Source organism: Lutra lutra, chromosome 16 (assembly GCF_902655055.1).
Source record: "Lutra lutra chromosome 16, mLutLut1.2, whole genome shotgun sequence".
Taxonomy (NCBI): Eukaryota; Metazoa; Chordata; class Mammalia; order Carnivora; family Mustelidae; genus Lutra; species Lutra lutra.
This window is the reverse complement of record NC_062293.1, coordinates 50,124,061-50,146,212: the sequence shown is the minus strand read 5'-3', so window position 1 is coordinate 50,146,212 and position 22,152 is coordinate 50,124,061. Positions and strand designations below refer to the sequence as shown.

The window sequence follows — 22,152 nt, the reverse complement described above, 5'->3', positions numbered from 1 at the left end:
GGAGTAAGCGTCACCCAGGCCCTCTGTTCCTCCGCTGGCCCACCTGTGAGAGCCCCCACAACCCCAGGAAAGCTCAAGGGCAGGCACCAGCAGCCAGCCCCGCCACGGTCTCTGCCAGGCTCTGCAGGTTTCATACCTAGAAGGCTGCAAATGGCCTGTGGTGTTCTTTCCCAACTGTCCACACCCCTTTCCAACCTGCACTCTCCCCTGCACTGCCCAGAGATCTGTGCACCCCCATCCCCACCCTCCCATCCCTACTCACCCCTCCTACCCCTCACCTCCACTCCACCCCATGCCCGCCCAGGCCCCGAACAGGTCTCTCTCTGATCAGCAGGGGCAAAGGGAAGGGAGGGAAGAACAAGAAGACGTGTGCACTCCCAACTTGAGCAGCAAGAGAGTCCCCAGCACTGGCGACCAGCCAGGCAGCAGCAGAGTGTTAGGGCAAGCGGGTCGATCCAGGTAGGCAGCGGGTGTCTGCCAGGACGGCACATGACACAGCCCATGAGCAGGAAACACAGCTGACTCTTTACGGTGGAAGCCCAGAGGGTACAGACCAGGTGTGGACTGGGCAAGGGGGTGGTCAAGGCGGGTGAGCGGCCCGCAGAGCACACTCCAAGCAAAATAAGTCGCTCGGTCCCCAGTGTGGCAAGCAGAGAGAGGAGAGCAGTGAGAGGTGAGGCCAGGAGAGACTCTTCCTCCAGGCCCCCCAGGGCAAGGGGCACCCCACCTTCTGGACCCACCAGACAGTGCAAGCTCCCCGGCAGGCAGCCCTCCTCCCTGCCCATCTCTCTCTCTCTCTCTCTCTCTCTCGGTCCCTGGAGAACTAAGGGGGGAAAGCTGAAAACAAAAGCTGCAAGTGAGGACAGGCTTTGGCCCTCAAAGGGGTGATACTCATTGGTCTGGAAATTTCTCTCTGAAGTGACTCAGTGCTCAAAAGATGCGAAGTGAAGGAGGTAGTGCGCTCTCTCATCTTCAACAAAAGCAGCAGCAAAACCGTGTTTCCACGTGACCTCCCAGAAGGAGCGCGACCTTAGGCTGACTGATTTAAATTATTTTTCCATGAGCCTCACAGGGCAGTTTTTTTAGAAATCTCATTTCTGAGGCCTCAATTCGCAAGCCAGTGGGTGACAAAGTGAGTTTTTTCTCTTAAAGAAGACAACATTTCCCCCTTTCCAAATTTTAAATGGATTTCCTTCTTCCAATTTGAAAAGAACAAAAACAAAGACCTTGATAATAGTTTTTAAGTTTCTATCAAAAAAGATTTCTTAAATATTCACCAGTCGGTAGTGTGACGCAGCACCCAAACGCAAACTCAAAGTGGTGAGGCTACCCCATGCCACCCCCGTCCCCCGCCACCAGGCCCCCTGCCAGATGCAGCACAGAGCAAGGGCCTGCCCTCCTCCCGGGACAGGCGGCCTTGTGGGAGAGCTGACCTCTTCCACGGGGGATGGCTCAGGAACCGGGCAGGCGTACGTCGCAGCGGTGGGCAGAGGAATCAGGGGCCTTCCCCCGGTGCGGCAGACCTGCTCACGGCACCCCTCTCGTGTCCCCACGTGATGCCAATGCTGAGGGCCCCGGAAGGAAATGACCGTCGCAGACGGGTCACGGGTCTCCCTGAAGTGAGTGAGCTGACCACGACCTAGACCAGCTCTCTGGACTGGATCAGAGTGAGCTGGTGAACCTCAGGCAAACACGTTTCCTAAGGAACTGGCCTGTGGCCTCTTCTGGGGGCTGCTGCTGCTGCTTCTTTTTTTGTTAAGATTGACTGATTGATTTGACAGAGAGAACCAGCGAGAGAGGGAACACAGCCTGGGGGAGTGGGAGGGCAAGGAGCAGGCCCTGCACGGAGCAGGCGCCTGACAGGGGTTCGATCCCAGGACCCCAAAATCGTGACCTGAGCCGAAGGCAGATGCTTAACCATCTGAGCCACGCAGGCGCCCTATCTCTTCTGGGGACCTCTGAAGAGAGCGGCAATCAACTGTGTGGGAGGAACAGGCTGACGCCACCTCAGCAACGTATCATGGGCTCACCATCACCAAAGGGAAAAGCACATTCAGCGAACAAAAGTGCTGCTGGCTTGGCCGCTGCTCTTACCTAAGAACAAAAGACGACATTTGGGCGTCAGATTAGGTATGGCTTAGTCTACTCTCTAATGTACATCCGAGATGGGGAAACTGAGGCCCAGAGAGGCCGGTGTGCCTCTCTAGAAGTCTCTGAAATGTGCGCAGTGCTACAGGTCCTTGGTTCCCCTATCTAGCTCTGAAGTTATCCTCCCCACTGACCGCTCCCTTCCATGCTTCCCCATCTGAGCACCAGCACCAACAGCCCCGCCCACCATCACCCACAGCCACCTGGTTAATCAACCTCTCCAGCCAGCAGAGTTCCTCTCGGCCTCCTGGCACCTCTGGGAGCTGCAGACGCCGCTGCCCCCAGCAATGGAAGAGGGGACAAACCACCTCTTCCCACCATGGTCGTTCAAGGGAAAGCTCTGTACCATCCTGGTGATGGTCGCACAGGCTGTCAAGACCCCTGGGTACTAAACAAACCAACAATTTAGAGAAAACAAACCTAGCTACTAATAGCAACTGCAGTGACAAGGCCACAGGTCAAGTTTGAGTCCGATCCTTCCTACTTTCAAATTTTCTTCGATGACCACTAAAACAGGCACCCTAAACATTCTCTGAGACTCAGGATAAAAAAGAAAATCAGCCTGGAAATACCGTATTATAGACAATCTATTTTGGTAGAGCAGACTGAAACTCAAATCAAAATTCAGCACGTACTAGGTCCTAAGCATGGGATGTGGGTCCTGAATGGCCCAAAAGACCTGGTTACAAAGCCGTACTCCCCCTAGGCAGGCCTGAGATCTTCAGAGTCAAATCCCCAGGCTCCTCCCCAACCCTGGTCCAGGAGTGAGGGCCTCTGCGGTTCTGGCCCCAGAGAGAAGTCCCTCGGAGCTTTCCCACTGGTTCCACTGGCAGGAAAACCACTGGACACCACATAATCCTCTTTACCCAGCGTCTCTGAGCTTAAACCACCCTACTCTGGGGAAGGCTGTCCTCCCAGATTCCTTCCTTGTCTATTTACCCCCGCCTTGTTTGCTAAACAAATATGAAATGGCCTCAAGTAGCGGGTTCCCAACTCACACATGTGAATCTCTGGGGAGCTTTGTAAACATACTTGGGCTCAGGCCCCCTCCCAGAACAATTAAAACAGAAGGTAGTGGGGCACGAACACTGGCATTTAAAAAAAAAAAAAAGGCAACTCCCCAGGCGATTCCAACAAAGCACAGGAGCCAAGCAGAAAACCACTGGCTTAGAGACACCCGAGGACAATGAAAAGCACCTCAACAAAGAAATCCAGGCAATGAGGAAAGGAGGGGGATGCTGGGTTAGAACCCAAAGTACAGGCCACACCGGAGCTAGCACGGACTGACTTTGAGCTGAGCTTCCTGATGGCCAAAGCAAAGAGGGTTCTCTGTCCACAAGCGAGAAATAAAGCAGATTCACAGAAGTTCTTCCTTGCCCTGGGACCTGAGATGAACGCCTCCCTGAGACCCTCCAAAGGAGGACACACACCGTGATGCAATGAGAGCGTATGCCACTTCTCACCCCACAGGGCAGCCTTCGGAAGGGTGCCCACCAGTCCGCAATGGGTGTATCCTGGGCTGCCCTTGAAATCCATGCTAGAAATAAAAGCCTACCCAAAATCAAGGTCCACACATAAAATATGCCACCAAGTTCACTCTGTCTTCCTGACCACGACATACCTAGCCTGCTCCCCTGAACTCCAGCGCCTTGTCATGACAACAGAAGAGCACAGACGCTGTTTACTGAAGTAGAGAAATAAAGGAAGTGACTCATGAAAACACCAAGAACACTGAGACTGTCCCCATAACACAGGAGCGGAAAGAGCAAGCCTTTCTCTCAGTGCCAATGCAGAGAAAGGCCACTGCTCACCCTCAGACCCACTGCTGGGATCTCTCAGCTCTCAGAGCTCCCAAGACTGGCAGGCCATAAGCAGGCCTCACGGCCACCAAAATCAAAAAATAACAGAGGCCTCCGAGTCCCTTACACATCATATACTTTGCTGTTATGTATGATATACCTCGGGAAGAAGTTCTCTATAAATGTGTTAAAATCAAAGGATTCAAGAAGTGACCGCCCTCCTACCCCTTATTCGTGACGTTTTCTTTTGGTCCGTGCACTGCATCACCACGTTTCAAAGTGAGCACTGACAAGTTAGAGCGGTGACTACTCACAATCACCAAAGGCAGAAACAACCCCAGTGTCCACCAGCGGACGGGCAGATGCTCTGTGGTCGAACTACACAATGGAATACTATTCAGCTATAAAAAGGAATGACACACGTGACCCCAGGGCTGAACCTGGAAAACTCGGCTAAGTGACAGAAGCCAGACATAGACAGTCACGTATGGAGGATGCCATGCATGTGAAATGCCCAGCACAGGCAAATCCTAGGGACAGAAAGCAGATCAGTCCTTTCCAGGGGCTGGGTGATGGGAGGATCAGGAGCAACTGCTTAAAGGGTACGGGTTTCCTTCCGGGGTGATGAAAAAAGTCTGTGAACGACGCTGTGGTAATGACTGCCCAACAGCGTAAATATACTTAATACCCCTGAATCCTTAACGCTTTGAAATGGCTACCAGGGTAAATTTTGTGTCACATGTATTTTACAATAAAAAAATTAAAATGGGAAAATTCTCATTGTTCTGGGGCGCTTGGGTGGCTCAGTCGGTTAAGCATCCAACTCTTGATTTCGGCTCAGGTCATGTTCTCAGGGTTGTGGGATCAAGCCCCTCGTTGGGCTCCATGCTCAGCATGGAGTCTACTTAGGATTCTCTCTCTCCCTCTTCCTCTGCCCCATCCCTGTGCTGTGTGTGCCCATTCCCTTGCTCTCTCAAATAGATAAATAAAATCTTTTTTTAAAAATCATTGTTTGGGGGCGCCTGGGTGGCTCAGTGGATTAAGCCGCTGCCTTCGGCTCAGGTCATGATCTCAGTGTCCTGGGATCGAGCCCCGCATCGGGCTCTTTGCTTAGCGGGGAGCCTGCTTCTCTCTCTCTCTGCCTGACTCTCTGCCTACTTGTGATCTCTCTCTCTGTCAAATAAATAAATAAAATCTTTAAAATAAATAAATAAATAAAAATAAAAATCGTTGTTTTGCTCTAATAGAAGTGCTTAAAAAACTCAACCCACATTAAGATTTTGTATAAAGATGTATCACTGGGGCGCCTGGGTGGCTCAGTTGTTAAGTGGCTGCCTTTGGCTCGTGTCATGATCCCGGGGTCCTAGGATCGAGCCCCACATCAGGCACCCTGCTCAGCGGGAAGCCTGCTTCTCCCTCTGACACTCCCCCTGCTTGTGTTCCCTCTCTTGCTGTGTCTCTCTCTGCCAAATAAATAAATAAAATCTTTTTAAAAAAGTGCATCATTATTCCACATGTGCAGAAAGTCAGCTTCAATCCCAGAGCATTCAAAAATCAAAATTAGGATGGCAGGTGATCAGTCTTCTCTTAAAAACAAGTTTCCAAAGAGCCCGTATCTATCTGCTTGCGATGTGTATCAAGGCACTTATCCATGATGTAAGTCTGGGATTTGCTTTGAAAATAATCGAAGACGGAGGAGGGGGCAGGATCCTAGATGAGCACACTCAAATATTCTATACTTATATGATTGAAATTCTCCATAATGGTAAGTTGTGCTTTGTTTTCAAGCAATTCCCGAATCTTTCATATCCTGGATAATGCTCTACAGAGGTAAAAAGAACTAGATGCTCCAAGGCTGTCAAGTTTTGGTGGCTCTACCTGGGGTCCTTCCCCTGTGCTCTACAGTTTAGGGTCACCGGGGCAGGCCCACCCACAAGAGGCCACATACAGGGCTCCCCGGTAAAGAACCAGAGCCCCAGTTCACACTGCCAGGCAGCAACACATGGACTCATCTGACCTAGTCCTTCAACCTGCAAATCGATACATTATCTAGACTTCCAAGATACCTGCCCCGAATCCAGCTATCAGCTAATTCAGCTATCAGCTACAGTCAGGAAACAGGAAAATCTTTCACTGGAATGCCTTTAACAGAGCTATGGAACCCCCACCGCTGCAGACAGAGCTCGCCTCCCAGCACCGAGGAAGCAGGATGCTGCCAGGCTCTCATCTCATCTCAGGATGCTACAACAGGAGGCTAAAATTTCAATTGCCTATCCACTTGCTTCTCCTCCCTCTCCTTCATCTTCCAGAACTAGATGAGGGGTGGGAGGCCAGGCAGGTATCCCTCCCTCCCTCCCTGTTGTCTTCCCAGTACCTAGGAAAGTGCGTGGCCTGTAGTAGGTGCTCGACTAAATGTTGTCTGATCCTGACTTCTGATGGATACTGTTCTAAAGGTGCATCATAAAGACTAGCTATTCACAAATGCCAGTGCAAGACATCAAATGGGAGGCACCAGAATGTACCAGTGTTGGGTGCCAGAAAAGGAGAAGACAGGAGACAAGGGGTTATGGTACAAACAATACCACCGAAAATAGCATCAGAGATGCTCTGGAATGTAGAGCCCTGGGTCACAGAGAGGGGGGCATGGAGAGGAGGGGTGGCTGTGTGCCAGGCAGAGGAGGGTGCGAGGCAAACGTCTAAAGCAGGGAGGGCAAGGAGGAAGGCATCGAACAGGGAGGCTGGCGAGCTCTACCACCCTGAACCCAAGACACGTCCATGACCAACGCTGTGTAAGGCCCTGGTCTCCAGAGCAGGGCCCAGGGAACGAAGGGAAATGAGGAGGCATCATGGGAGGGGTGGGGGCTGTGGAGAACGGGCACACGAAACCCCATCCAGAGATGGCGCCGACATTGGCGCTGACCCACTGTTGCCAGGCAACAGTGCAGGCCCCTGGCTGCCAAGTGTTCTGATTTGTCAATGAAGCTCCAAGTTTGGATGGCTATGTAAGATCTCCTGATTTCATGTTGGCGACTCTGGTAGACAGAATAATGGCCTCCCAAAGATGTCCACATCCTAATCCCAGTTACACGGCAAAGAGGAATTAAGATAGCTGATGGGATTAAGGTTTCTAATCGGCCGACCTCAAAACAGGGACAGACCTCAAAACAGGGACAGGAGCCCGGATTATCCAGTGGGCCCAATATAATGGCAAGGATCCTTAAAAGCAGAAGTGGGAGGCAGAGGTCAGTGTCAGAGTGATGCGGTATGAGGACAGGACCAGCTACTGCTGGCTTTGAAGACAAAAGGGCCCATGAACCAAGGAACATGGACACCCTGTAAAAGCTGGAAAAGGCAAGGAAACAGATCTTCTCCAAAAGCCTCCGAGAAGGAACACAGTCCAGGCTACACCATGATTTTACCCCCCTGAGGCCTGTGTTGGAAGTCTAACTCGCAGGATGACCATTTTAAGCCACTGCATTTGTGATCATTTGTTATAGCAGCCATGGGAAACTAATACAACAACCAAATTTCATTTTTAAAAAAAGGACAGTACAGCCCCAACAAAACACATCTGTGGGCTGAATGGGGCCCATGAACCACTTCCGTCCAGTCTACTCCAAGGAAGAGTTGAAGGCTGGGAATCTCCTGGGTACTTTGCACAGCGCCTGGCCCAGGAGCTCTCTGACACGCATCCCAGGGTTAACCACTAGGTCCCTTACCTTCAAACCCACCCACAAAATTCTCCAGGGATTTCTGGAGAAACAGAGCTGCCTGGGGCACCTAGCTGGCTCAGTGGGTAGAGCATGCAATTCTTGCTCTCGGGACCACGAGTTCAAGCTTCATTTGGGCATAAAGCTTACTCACCAAAAAAAACAAAAAATCAAAGCTGCTCGAGTGTAAGCATCGGGAGCTCCATTCCCAGCGGACCTGCTAGCCATAAGCAACGCAGACACATGCCCAGACCCCACCTAGGACCTGAGACACTGGCCTACAGTATCGTGGACGGGCTGAGAACCCTTTTCAACTCTGCCCTCTCCTGCAAGCATGGAGAAGGGAGGGCTGTGCAGCTCCCTGGGGAAGCCTCCAGGCCCCACCGCCAGCCACCCACAGGGCACCCTCTGGCTCAGTGACTCCCCGGCACCGACAGCAATGAGATCACTTTGGGTTTTTTTTAAACAGCAGAGGAACACTTTTCAAAGGAGCTCTTTTTAGTTTCCCACGTTCAGAGCGGCGCAGAGCTGCTCTGATCAGAGGCAAAGTGGAGGACCCAGAGCACTGCCCACTCAACCACCGAAAGGTTGTGCGAAAGCCACTGCGACTCAGCGCACCCTGCCGCATATCCAGCCCTTCCTCCTCCCCGCCCGCCCTGCTCAGCCAGGCTAGAGCCGCCCTTCAGGCCCTCGGCAGCGCAGTTCTCTGGCCCAGAGGCCTCTCATTGGTGTGCCCCAGAGCTCCCACTTTTCCTTCCTACCTAACATCTCCTCTGAAGCCTTCTGGGACACCCAGATTCACTCTCGGGGTCTGATACCACTTTTTCCATTCCTCCCTCCCTGGGCTGCCATTACTTTCTCTCCATCAGGAGCAGCTCTCTGCAGAACATGAGCTACTCGAGTCAGGAACACACAGCTCTTCACGGATGCATTCCCATCCTACGGTGCACAGTATATATGTGCTCAATAAACACTAAAGATGGAATGGACCACAAACTAATTTTTTTCTGGAAACATCCAAGTTACAATATGGTGACATGCATCAGATGCACCAGGTAAAATCTCCCTTCTGATCTTCCACTGATAAAAGTGAATCTGCCGGGGCACCTGGGTGGTTCAGTGGTTAAGCCTCTGCCTTCAGCTCAGGTCATGATCTCAGGGTCCTGGGATCGAGTCCCGAGTCGGGCTCTCTGCTCTGCAGGGAGCCTGCTTCCTCCTCCCTCTCTCTCTCTGCTTACCTCTCTGCCCACTTGTGATCTCTCTCTGTCAAATAAATAAAATCTTTAAAAAAAAATTAAAAATTAAAAATTAAAAAAAAGTGAATCTGCCTCAGTCGGGTACTCTGAACCACAACTATCTTTAGGATCAGCAAACAGGTGGGGCCCAATCTTTTCTCCTACCCTCACCGGGGTTTACCGTCTTGGCTATACACCAGCTCCTGCTGGCAAAGCAGCTCAAAGGCAAACTCCAGCAGCCCAGGGAGTCATCTGTCCCTGGCACGATTCCACCTTCTCTGCCGCCCCCTCCCTCTTTCCCGCAGCCGGTCCTCAGCTCCTCCACAGTAGCTCAGGGCCCAGCACCCCACATCTCCTCGCTGCACAGGCTTCTGGCTCCAATGTTCTCCCACTTCTAATCCCTGACGTTCCCAGAGGCTCCCCTGAGCACACAGTTCATCTCGTCAGCCCACGCAAACCATGAAAATCATCTAGGGCACTTCTAAAAAACCTCCTGGCTCTCCCTCCCGGGTCTGGGGTGGGGCCCCAGCACAGGCATTTTAAAAAAGGTTCCCAGGCCATGTGATCTGCAGGTACAGCCAAGGAGGAAAACTTCGGGCTTGCAGGCTGTCCCATCCACACTTCCCAGCCAGCACCAAGGCCTCCAGGGCCCCTGCCTCTCCCCGAACACACCAGGGCTCCAGGACCTCCCTTTGTGCTGACACATACCTTGTGCTCTCTCTGGAACTGCGACCCATCCAGTTTCACCAACCTGCCCAGTCAGGCCCTGCCCCAGGGTCCCTCCCCCAAAGACTTGAACTCCCTACTGCTAACAGCACCGAATCCCGGGGCCACTGCCTCATCAGAGTCTATGGCCATCCGGCCACCTTAGTCCTCACTGTTCCCAGCAGGCATCCACAGAGCAGAACTGCCTCTGTGAATGTGGGGTGCCCCAATCCATCCCAAGCTCTGCCCCCTGCTGTTCCCTCCATCTGAAATGACTTCCCATCTGTCTTCTGAACCTGGACCCTGTCCCCTGTCCTCTGAGGTCCACCTCAAATCCCACCTTCTCCCTGATGTCTTCCCTGACCCTTCCAGACTCTTCTCCATTCTCGATGCCCTGACAAAAAATCAAAATCATGGCTCAGCAAACCACCAGCTTCTAATTGTCTCACAAACGTTAACTTTGTCTTCTCAATCAGTGGCAGGAAACATGGCCTTTCATTTACACCCATCATTTTGACTAGAGACCACATGCTGCATATTTTCCAGGCCGACGCCGACCTCAAATATTCTGCTCTAATGTCATGAAATTGTCCTTGACTTGATGCCCATACGTCTACATCAACTGGACTGCTTCTCATAAAGCAGCATCAAAATTCTTCCCCTGTCCTCTGTTTCCCAAATTTTTGGACCCAAAGTACAGTCACTGTACCCCAGGACAGCAACGGATATCAAACAGGTGCTCATGGAGAGGTTGCTTTCAAGTAAAAATGTGACTTTTCAGGCTGTCACTATTCCTCCACTATGACTTTTGGGGGGAGGGAGGGGAAGGGTGCAGACTCTGAACAGCCCAGCTTCTAGCTCTCACGATTTATTCACCTCAGCCTCAGAGAGTTTACAAAACAACAAATTTGAGTCCAAACCTCCTGGGCCTCCCGAGAGCACAGGGCAGGTACTGACACATAGCTGTTTACCATTCCTTGGCTTGGGAGCTGCAGGCCATTTTCAAACCTTGGGAAAGCGATCACACCCCAACCTCCACATACACTGTTAAGACCAGAAAAATCACCCAGTTAATTGCCCGCTGAGGAAGGAGACACTTTATATTTTTAATTGTAGAACTTTTTAAGACTATCGAGTTCTTCTACAGGAACCCGATCACGTTTTAACAACCGGCATTAACCAGGAGACTTTTTTTTAGTCCTTAATCCCCATGTGTCATGTTTACAGAGCCAATGTGCAGAGCTTTAGGATTACAGAGTAAAAAAGAAATGAGCCCTTTCCTCAGAGCAATTTGGGCAATTATTTTAACACAGTTTTGCAAACACAAAAACCCTTACCAGCCCACACAGATTTCCTCCCAGCCAACCCAGCTGGGGTCCTCCCAGGTCCCTGCTGTATGCCACCAGGCAGACAGAGGTCTTTGAATTTACTTCCCATGGCCCCGGACAGGGAGGTGAGGGGTTGTCATAGAAACAGCTTCGTGAGGCTCCAAAACCAGACGGATAGGTATGAGACTGACTGGGGGCACAGGAACAAGCCTGACCCCTCTGAGCCACAGTCTGCTCATCTGTTGTGAAACGCGTACCTCCCAGGTACAGCGAGGCAGTGGGAGCACCTGGCAGGGCTGTAGAGTGAGGGAGTGGAAATAATGTGGTTTTGACTCTGACACAGGTGGCAGCAAATACCAGCTGGGGTAACTTAACTGGCTGTGTGGCCTGAGGCAGGCAGCTGAACCCCTCTGAGCCTTAGTTTTTGCATATGCAAAAAGAGAAATAATGACCCTGCAGGATGACAGAAATTCAATATTGTGCATAAGAGGAGTAGCATAGGGCCTGGCACATAGAAGACATTCAAAAACTGTCAGGGCTCTCTTTCTCACACACACACACAGGTTTGGTTTTGATGGACAAGCTGATAATTACTATTGGAGGAAAACAATCCCCCCCACCAAACTCTAAACACTGAAGAATATTAAATCAATCTGAACCGTTGGAGGGAGGAGGATTGACTTCCATTAACACCAGTGGCCATCCCTAATGGCCCCGTGGGAGTCTCCTGGTGCCCTGCCCTTTCTCAGCTGCATTTCTAAAAAGCCTTGACAGTGAACGTCTTGTTGATGTGTGGGAACGATGAACTGGCTTTTCTAACAGAATCCTAGATTTACTGCCCCTCCGAAGGGCACTGATGTCTTACAGCCCCTTCACATGAACGAACACTCCCCAACTAACTCACACAGTGATGATGCCTGGGCCCACAGTCCCGGTTCTGATCACAGAAGAACAAAAGTGAAAACATCTCTTTGACAAACGAAACTCCCTTCTCAAGGGTCATGCCATCATCTTGTGGGCGATTCAGGCACATTTCAGAGGCAGAAAAGCACCGCTGTGTTTGAGTGTCCCAGCAGTCAGGCACCCCCTTCGTATTCAGTCCTCTGGGCCAGGGTCCCCAGATCTGGGTCCGGGGCCAGGAACATGCGCAGCACCTGGAAACTGGCTGAAAATGCACTTTCTCAGACTTCACCCCAAACCTACTGACTCAGACACTCTGGGGGTGGAGCCCAGCAATGTGTCTAACAGGACTTCTGGGTGATTCCAATGCACGCTTGGAGTCTGAGAAACGCCAGTCTCTTCTGCAAGATGGTTATTATTAGCCCTACTTGGGAGAGGAGGAAAACACAACTCAGTGATTAGAGTGCTCAAAGCCACCCAGCCAGGAGACCAATTTGTACCCACGTCTGAATCCAAAGCTATTTCTCACATGGCCTTTGTAGTCAAATTGTCTGTACCATTTGGTGCCCTCCGCTACTGAGCCACCGTGATGCGACGATGACATTAGCTTAAGAGGGGTAGGAGTGAGAGGAAGGCTGAAGCCTGCACTCAGAAGTGATTAATTATAGATGCTTTTAAATCCACATCATGCATCAGCCTTAGACGGTCAGCCATCCCTCAGGACGAGCCTGCTTTTCCCTGTTCCATTTATCAGCGGGGTTGCCATGAAAAGAAGGGGGGGTTGGTCCCTTCATTTACAGCCCTCTGTGCACCCGCTGCCTAGCACTGCTTTGAACAGAAAGAGAAGTTACCTGTTCTGTCTCCAGAGCGCTTGAAGTGCAGCCTTGACCGACAGGAAGGCTTGTCGGTGCCCAAGCACAAAGGTTCCAGCACCTGGGGATGCTGGGAATGAGTCACCAGAAAGAATCCAATGCATGTACACCAAGCATTTTAACAATGTTGCCGATCTGGTTCAAAGGACACAGGCCTTTTTTTTTAATCTAATCCTAAATCTGGCCTCTATCAGTTCAAGTGGTTCATTAAACTCTTGACATTCAACCCACAGGGCTTTCACAGATCCTAGGTTAGGAAAAAGTCCTCTCATTCGCCATTCCCAGCCTTCTACATTGACTTGGTGGTGATTTTCAAGATCACAAGTGTATGCCATAATTTAGATAAGCATACCTAACACGAGGGGCTGGTGGGGTAGGAAGCCAGGTTTGGGAATCACCCAGACCTTGGTTTGACTCCCAGCTGTGCCAGTTCCCCACAAGTTACTTAACCTCTCTGGGTCTCTATCTCCACTCGAAGATGGGTGGGGTAATCCCATCTTATATGGTTGTTTGGTTTTTGTCGTTTTTTTAAAGAAGGCTTCCTGGCCAGCTGGAGCCCAATAGAGGGCTTGAACTCACAATCCTGATATCAAGATCTCGCTGAGATCAAGAATAGGTCACTTAAAGATCTGAGCTAAGATAAGAAAAGGACACTTAACAGGCTGAGCTGTGCAGGTGCCCCTTTTTGTCATCCTATTTCTATGTTGATGTGAAGACAAAATGAAATTACGTTAAAAAAGTCTGCTGACACAACTTTGCATTTCAAGACATAAAAAACTTAACCACATGACAGGAAAATAGATCTAGTCAAAAAGTCCATAGATGGGTTACACTCAATACACTCACTTAAGGGCCGACACTTACTTCACTCTATTTGTTTTTGTAAGTTTCCATTCTTAGACACCGCGAATAAGCTCAATCAGACCAAAGAAAATTCCACTGACAAAGTGATCAGAAAGCATGTCAATTTTCAACAACTCAACAGATGGACATAAACAGTCATTTCACAGTGCAGCTGACAAAAACAAAATGTGCTCTCTCCCACCCTCCTCAATCTTAGTTGCATCGTCCCACAGGACTCAGTCCGCCATCAACTTGCAGTAGGCCTTGACGCAGGTTTCTCATCTCTGTGATACTCGGCTTCTCAAATGAGAAAGCAAGTATAAGAATATCTCCGAATCCAACAAACCCGTTCGAATCCAGGCCCCATCACTTACTAGCTGTGTGACCTTGAGCACATGGCTTAAGCCTCTGAGCCTCACTCAGCTTCCTCAACTGCAGAAGCTGGATAATATGCCTGTGGCTGATGACACCCATGTGTCACGTAACATGACAGACCCATATGACATATGACAGCTAGACCAACAGTAGTGGTTTTTGCAAGAGCAAGAGATAACCGTGAACCCTGTAGTAGGGGATCAATAAAAGGTTGCTCCTCCGCCCCCGCCCAGGACAACTCATTCACATCTCAGACATTTACTGAGCATCTACCATGTGTCAGAGACTGGGAGTGGGGCTGGAGAAGCAGAGCAAGACTGGCCTTAAAGATGTCACAGTGCCACAAGAGCCCCAGGTACAGAGACCAAGTGGTTATGTGCTCGCTCCAAAGACTGTTGGGGGGGGGGGGGCACTGAGGCTTGGAGAGAAGCAATGATGGAGCTGGCTGGCAAAGGCTACACAGAAGACGTTCGTTTAAACTGAACAGATGAAGAGAGTTCAGCAGACAGATGGGGGCAGGGTCTGAACTAGAAAATTCCTCATATCCCCCAACCTCAAGTTCCCCAAATGCAAGCCTTTCCATTTTTTTTTTAAGATTTTATTTATTTGACAGAGATCACAAATAGGCAGAAAGGCAGGCAGAGAGAGAGGAGGAAGCAGGCTCCCCGCTGAGCAGAGAGCCCCATGCGATGTGGGGCTCGATCCCAGGACCCTAAGATCATGACCTGAGCCAAAGGCAGAGGCTTAACCCACTAAGCCACCCAGGTGATCCAAGCCCTTTCATTTCTGCAAGGCTCAGGGTCACCAGATACTCAGGCCATGAAAGGACAAACACCACAGTCATCTATGATCCGTCAGTATGATAGGAAGGTTCTGGGGGACAGGAGGAACAACTGCCAAAAAGCCTTAAAAACTTTAATGCACTTCCCAAGAGTATGAAAGGACAGTTCCATGCATGAAAATTTCTTGGCCCTTTAGTCCACAAAGAACTGGAAGTTACCCTCATCCTAATGCAATCTTCGGCGGTGGGGGAGGGGGGAGCCCACTTTTAAGTTCTGGAAGCCATTAAAACAAATCAAGCCATTAAAACAAATCAAAGTCCTAAAAACCCTCCATCTACTTTTGGAGGACTCTTATCAGAATCCCAACTTGGGAAATTCGCACCTTACCAGGGAAGACAGTTATGTTAGGAGGCATCAATTATACTTCTACAAAGGCTTTTTTTTTTTTTTTTTTTACAAGGGATGGGCCATTTCCAAGGCTGCATACACCAAGCTAGGTATCATCACTTGCAAGTTACATCTCTGCACATCGGCTACCGTGTTTGACACAACACACCTTGCTGGGACAGAGTTCTCCATCAAACCACCCACCTGTCAAACTCAAGGTTCAAGGAGGCAAAAAGCTTGCGTAAAGGGGGAGAGATCAGTACATCCCACAGGACCATCCAAACTTGCTCCAGGTCCAGGGCCCTGTGGGATGCAATCCTGAATCGTGTCTTAACAATAATTTGCACTTTCCCTAACTCTTTACTGGCCACTATTATCTCATGCAACGCTTACAGAAGAAAGCCCAGTGGTAACATGACCAAGCCCATATTAAAACTAAAGAAACTAGTAAGCTTTAAAAATATAAAAGCAAAAATACAAATAGAGAAAAGAGCAGATCTTGGTGGCTTCTCTGACACCATCACGGATCCCAAATACAATCACTGGAGCAAGAACAAGTCAGAAAAAAAAAAAAAAAAAAACCTGTAGTCCCTTCTGATGTTCATTTAAATACAGATGAAAACTTAATTATCAGTACGAACTCAATCACTGCTGTGCAGCATTCAGTATATGATTTTGCCAGCACCTATCATCTGGTATCTAGAGCTACAAGATGTACATGTTTTCTGCCAAATCCTCATTATCTTACGTAATTGGGAGGGGGGTAATTAAAATTCACCTTTTTCAATTATTTTAATCCCCTGTTCCAACCTCTTCTTTCACAGGGCATTTTTTGGCGGTAGAAAGGAAGAACTCATACTTCACATCTTTCCCAGCCCATTATCTTGTGTGAATGTTAAAAATAAAAAGGAGGAGGGGGTGTTATCCTGAAGATCTCTCTTAAAAAAAAATTCTCAAATGTGTGGAGAGAGCACCCCGGAGACCAAGCTTCCAGTTCCGGCAGTGACACGGTATCACCGCATGACCTTGGGCAAATCACCACATCTCTGGGCCTCAGTTTCCCCCACCTGAAGCCCCGCATGGTCAGGCCCCATCCTCTCTTAAAGCGCAGACTTCAGATGCATCTCCGGGCCAAATCAGTGAAGGGACCCCAGGCCATGCCCCTGGGCGGCGGAATGGACTTTCACAGGCCCCTGCTGGGGTTTCTGGGGAGAGCAAGCTGCCCCCATCCTCCCCAACCCGCCCCGCAAAGCCACTGGGCCAACTTCAGTCGCAAACAAAAACCTGTTGGCACAGAGTCCTCTAGGAAAGGCCAGCCTCTCCGAACGCGCTCGGTTCAGGGGGAGCCGCCCCACGGGCAGAGAGAGGAAGGGTCTCCTTGAAGAGGCCGGCCCCCACGCACCCATTCACCCACCCGGATTAGCCGAACAGGACGGTCGGGCGGGGTCTCTGCCATCCCACGCGGAACAAAAGGCAGCTGGAACCAGGCTCTGCCGCCCCCGTCCCCGCTGTGCTGTGGGGGTCGGGGGTGGGGAGGTAGAACCTGGTCCCTGCGGAGGGAAAAGGGCCCCGCTCCAGCCCGAAGGCGAGGGGGGACGGGACCGGATCCTAGGACAGAGAGGACCCCTCCCCCGATTCCTGAAGGAAACGGGGCTGGGCTGTGCACGGGGGCGGGAGGGAGATCGCGCTCGGCTCCGGAGGAAAGAGGCGCCTGGCCCGAGGAGGGGAGGAAAGTGCTCTGGGGAGGTGGGGCGGGGTTGTTCCAAGCTGAAAGGTAGAGGATGAGGGCCTGAGGAGGATCCTGGATCTGGGGTGGGAGTAAGAGGAGAGCCCCAGACTCCGGAGGATGTAAAAGGAAGAGCTCCCAGATAGGAAAATGGGGGGGGGGGGGGGGGGACTCCTTGCAGCGAAAAGAGGGATCCAGATGGGGAGGGGGCCATGCTCCAACCCGTGGGGCGGGGCCTGGTGGGAAAGAAAGGGATCCCACCTGAGGTGGGGACCCAGCTGGGGCACCTGGGTACATGCTCTGGGGGGCTGGCTGGAGGGGAGCGGCGCCGTGAGGGAGTCCGTGCCCTGGGGAGGGGAGGGTCCGCGCCCCGGGGCCCCGCTCCCGCCCCCCGAGGCTCGGGGGCCCCGGCTCACCTCCGCTCCTCCGAGCCTGCCTGGGTGCGCGGCTGCGGCCGCGGGTAGCGCTGGTGAGGCGGGAGCGACCGGAGCCCGCGGAGCCGCCGCAGCCGCCGCCGCTGCCGCAGCCGCCGCCGCCGCCGCCGCGTCTAGCTCCGTTTGACACCCACACACCAGCCAACATGGCGGCCGGGAGGGGGCGCGCCGGCGGCGTGCGCGCGCCCGCCGGCCCCGCCCCTCCACCCTGCCGAGGCCCCGCGCCCGCCGAGGCCCCGCCCCCGCGACCTCCCCCCACATACCCAAGACCCCGCGCAGAGTGCCGAACGCTCCCGCCGCACCCCTCGACCTACGCCCAAATCCCTCAAGCGTCCCTCCAAACTCCACGCATGCATCTCGAGGACCCCCCACAATCGCCCACAAACCCTCGCGAATTCATACCCGAACCCACGCACTCAGACACCTCTCCACAAAACCCCCCACCCATACTCTACAAGCATCTCACCACCCTAAGGCACGCACACGGAGCCCTCCACCAGCGCGGAAACTCGGTTCTGAACCTTACAGTGTGCACTTGAAAACATTATTCCCACAGGGGCTTCTCTCAGGAGGTGGAGCCTGGAAGGGGCCAGGGGCGCTGGTCACTTTGAGTTTCTTGAGCTGAGTGCCGTTGTCACAGGTGTGTTCACTTTGTGAAAATTCACTGATGTACATTTCATGTGTGTGCCCTTTTCCGTACGTGTGTTAATTCTTCAAACACACTCAAAAATTTGAGAAGGGATGCATTGGCTTTGCTAGACAGCCAGAGGGATCCTTAACACTAAAAATGGGGAGCCCTTGGCTCACCGTCAACCTCACATGAGGAATTTACACGAACCTGAAACTCACAAAAGCAACACAGCTGCCCCTTCCATCTGGTTCATCCAGTGCCCATGAGGCACCAGGCTCTGTGCAAGGCTCAAAAGGAGTCGAAGACGAAGCTGGACAAGAGGCAGACCTTGGAGAGGTTCCTGGGACCTCACGGCTGACTAACCCACTCCAGACAGGGTGGGGTCAGCAGAAACCCCTCAGAGCAGATTCTGGGGTGTGGTTCAGAGTTCGCTGGGTTGGCAGACAGCACCATCCCTGTTGCCTGTGTTCCAAGGAGGCCCAGGTGACATCAACACTCTGCCAAGCTCTGGCTTTCAGGGAAGCTGTGTCTCTGAGTCCCATTCTGCCCTCAGTTACTAAGAGACCTTAGACAAGTCATTGCACTTCTCTGAGCTTTTTATTCCTCCTCTCTATGAAGAAGTCCAATGGATGAAGACCTCCCTTCTGTTCTTCCAAGCTGAAATCTAGACTTCCTTTCTCAGGGAAAAGTATAAGAGCAAAAGGAAAGGGGAGAAGAGAGAGAGAAACAGAGGGAAGGGGAGGAAAGAAAGGAGAGGGAGGGGAAGGAGAGAGAGGGGAGGAGAGGGGGATGAGGAGAGAGAAACGCAGAGACTAATGCAGTTGTGAAGTCACGTGGCCATTTTTCCTCTACAAAGCCCAACACTGGTGGTTCCAGATGTTAGAAATTCCTCCCCGGGGTTTGCAACCTCCTCCCACTGCTCAATGTCCCTTCTCCACTGGGATAGTGAATTAGCCTCGTGGCAGGAACCCAAGCTCCCTGTTTTGAACTTGGCCCACCCCTCTCCTGGAGAAGGCCCTCAACCAGTCCAACGCTCCCCGTAAGCTGCAACTCACTCTTTACTGGCCTTCTGGAAGAGGAGAGCTTTCCATGAAACCATGGTCCTGTCCCCAGAGTTTGTAGCTTCCTATGAATTACACATTCACCCTGTGGGTGCCCGGTGCGGGCTCGAGGGCTTTCCCTAGATAGAGCTGCCCCGTAGTGCTTCCTGCAATGATGGAAATGTTCTCTAGCTGTGCCATCCACATATGAGCACTTGGGATGTGGCTAATGTGACCCAAGGAGCTGAATCTTTAAGACCTTATTTAACTTTAATTAATGAACTTAAATAGCCACGTACGGCTGGATGCTGGACCACACTGAACAGCGGCCGCCCTAAACCTCACCACAGCCCCACAAGGTGAGCAGTCTTATTGTCCACATCTTACAGATGAGAATTTGAGGTTTGGAGAGATGCCAGGACTTGGTCATCAAGGCCAGTTTTTCCGCGTGTAGAGCCCATTGCCTTCTGCCCCCCTCTAACAAGTCTGCCTAGCCGCAGAGATAAACATGCAAATTCTGGGGAGAGACCTGGATACAGATAAAGAGACCATGGGGTGCAGGGTGCATGGCTGGCTCAGTTAGAGAAGCAATGCAACGCTCGATCTTGGGGTTGAGTTCGAGCCCCACGTTGGGTGTAGAGATCACATATATAAATAACAAATAAATAAATAGACTTAAAAAAAAAAAAAGAGGGAGAGAGAGAGTGATCTTAAGTACAGCCCAGGAAGGAAATTGGAGAGCAGGAGAAAGAGCCAGGCTGGGGAGTGGAGCAGGGCCCTCTGAAGCCGAAAGACCACAACCCAAGTGCAAGGTCAGAGGGAACATTCCTGCATTCCTCCAAGAGGTGTCTCCTTCCCGAACTGCTTTGAGATGTGAAGCATCTCACTGTCTTTCATGGTCCCTCTCTGAATACACCTTCACTGTGAACCCTTAAGGTCAGCAGTCCTAGTCCCCCTAGTTCCAGATGAGGAAACAGAAGCAGCAGACAGCCATGCTGCGATTCAGACCCAGGTTCTGGTCCAGAGCATGGAAACAGTCTTACAGAAGAGGCTACAGGATAAGCCAGACACTGTGCCTAAACCCAAAGCAGTCCCAGGGCACAGGGGTGGAGCTCATCCGCCCTTCCTCATGGAGCCAGGGCCCAGGGGTACACGGGTGCCTGGCTCTGGGAGTCCCAAACAGACCAGGTCCCACCACTTGCCACTGACAAAATCCAAAGGCAGAGAGACAAGCAGAGTTAAAGCAGGAAAGGAATTTATTTATTGAGGCCAAACCAGGAAGACAGTGGACTCGCTTCTCAAAAACTGTCTCCAAAGTGCTGAAAATACTTCCAGGTTTATGCAAAGAAAATGTGGGATAAAGGTCAGTGGGTCCCCGCAGGTGGGCAGTAAAGATATGTCCATCACTGTCTTGGAGTAGATCACCTGTGGGTGAGGTCTTGCTGGCTCAGGGTGTTCTTATTGCTTGAAGGGGATAGCTTCCATTCCCCCAGGGGATGCTTTGCGGGGTCTTTTAAGAGAAGCTGGAAAGAAGAACTTAATTAGAACCTTTGAGGTCAAAATGGAGGTAAATTCCTCTTTCACTAGGATTTGGAGGTTGGTTCCAGATGCATAGTGAGGCACTGGTCAGAGTGGTGTTCCAAAAGCATCGAGATGGCCATGCAGGCCAAGGGATGTCTTAGGAAGGAGGGCATGCTGAGTGAAAAGAATTAATGCAGGGTAGTGGGAAGAAAGGCAGGCGGGGACAACGGTCCTTTGCCCTCCCACCCATCCTAAGAGGAAACCACCCTTAGAAGGATTTTACACCAATCTAGAAGGAACCCTCCACCCTTTCCCCTCTGATAGGTAGATGACAAAAACCCAACTGGATGATAGGAGCAGGGAGGGTTAATCATAATAAAACAACCCCCCCCAAACCCCTAGACTTAGAAACTTTGGTGGCAACCCAATCAGGTCCCCTCCCTCTTTGGGACATTTGTGCTATTGCTCCATAGCCATCCATCAGTAAACCTTGCTTTGTTGCCCAGCACTCTTCATCTGGTCTACCTCTTCATTCTTCAAAGCGTATGACCAAGAACGAAGGGGACTAAAGGGAAAAGAAATCCTGTAACAGTCACCCTGTAGAGGTGCAGAAGGAGGTCCCAGGGATCTTCACCGAAGGTTTGAACTCTAGATTCAAAACTCTTTGGCCAGCAGAAAGAGCCCTGTTCTGGGAATACAGAAACAGCTGACTTCTTACCACTGATATGCTGCTTGACCTTAGCCATCTCACTGGTCCCCCAAGGCCTCAGTTTCCTGATCTGTGAAGTGGGAATGATGCTTCCCACTTAACCTTCCATTTTGGACACCTGCTCTGGAGCTTTCCTCTGCTTCCAGGTCAGGTGCTGCTTAATTCATGAATCATTTTAAAAAGTCCAGTAGATCTTTAAAACTTACTCGGTTGAATTTTTTTTTTTTTTTAACCAGCCCTAGATGCATGTTAGCATTAGTTCTTATTAAGATGTGGAGGTGAAGCTTCTGCTCCTCTAGGAGCTGAAAGTCTAAAAGGGCAAAGAGAAATCATGAACAAGAGCAGAAACTGAAACACCGCATAGAAAATCACAAGACGAAGAGCTGTGAGAGCTCACAGGGAGAAAGTTTCCTTTAGCTCCTGGGAGGGAGTAATCAGGGCAGCCTTCCTGGAAGTGGAGGTCCTGGAGTTAGGAAACAGTAATAATAATAACAACAAAGCAGTGAGCACTGTGGAAATGCTTTGCATAGATCATCTCACTTCCTCTTAATAACAGCTTTGATTGAGTTTGAGACCATCTTTATCCCCATTTTATAGATGAGATTCCATTTGTCCTTGACCACAATACTAAAAGGCAACAGTATTGGAAAACCCAGGTTCTCCTGATTCCAAAGCGAACCTCTTGAGAGGAATTTGAAGAGGCTAAGGGGAGAGATTGTTCCTACCCTCCAGCTCCAGGAGTGGGTGTATAACAAAGGCTGAGCCAATCAGAGCATCCCTCCTTGGCCATAGTGATTGGCTCAGAAACCAGCACATGACTCAAAACAGGCCAATAAGACTCAAGCCCTGGATTTTTGTAGAAGCCACTGAAAGGACACTTCTCTTCCCATACGTTGCTGAACTAGTGGAATGTAAGGCTGGAGCAGCTCCACACTGTGAGACTCAGCCTGAGAATGAAAGTAGCACAGAGATAAGTGAAAAGATAGATTTCTACTGACATTATTTGA

At 51.1% G+C, this 22,152-nt stretch overlaps 1 protein-coding gene across 5 annotated transcripts in view; it reads right to left on the bottom strand.

Moving 5' to 3' along the window:
* Positions 1 to 17,396, bottom strand: part of EPN2 (epsin 2) — an 83,630-nt gene extending 66,234 nt beyond the window's left edge. For 2 of the 5 annotated variants that reach the window (XM_047708931.1, XM_047708930.1), the window contains exon 1: positions 17,227 to 17,396. The gene's annotated coding sequence lies outside the window, so the exon portion shown is untranslated. The remainder of the gene's footprint in view (positions 1 to 17,226) is intronic. The other 3 variants (XM_047708933.1, XM_047708935.1, XM_047708936.1) reach the window with 3 other exon arrangements.
* Positions 17,397 to 22,152: the final 4,756 nt, after the last annotated feature.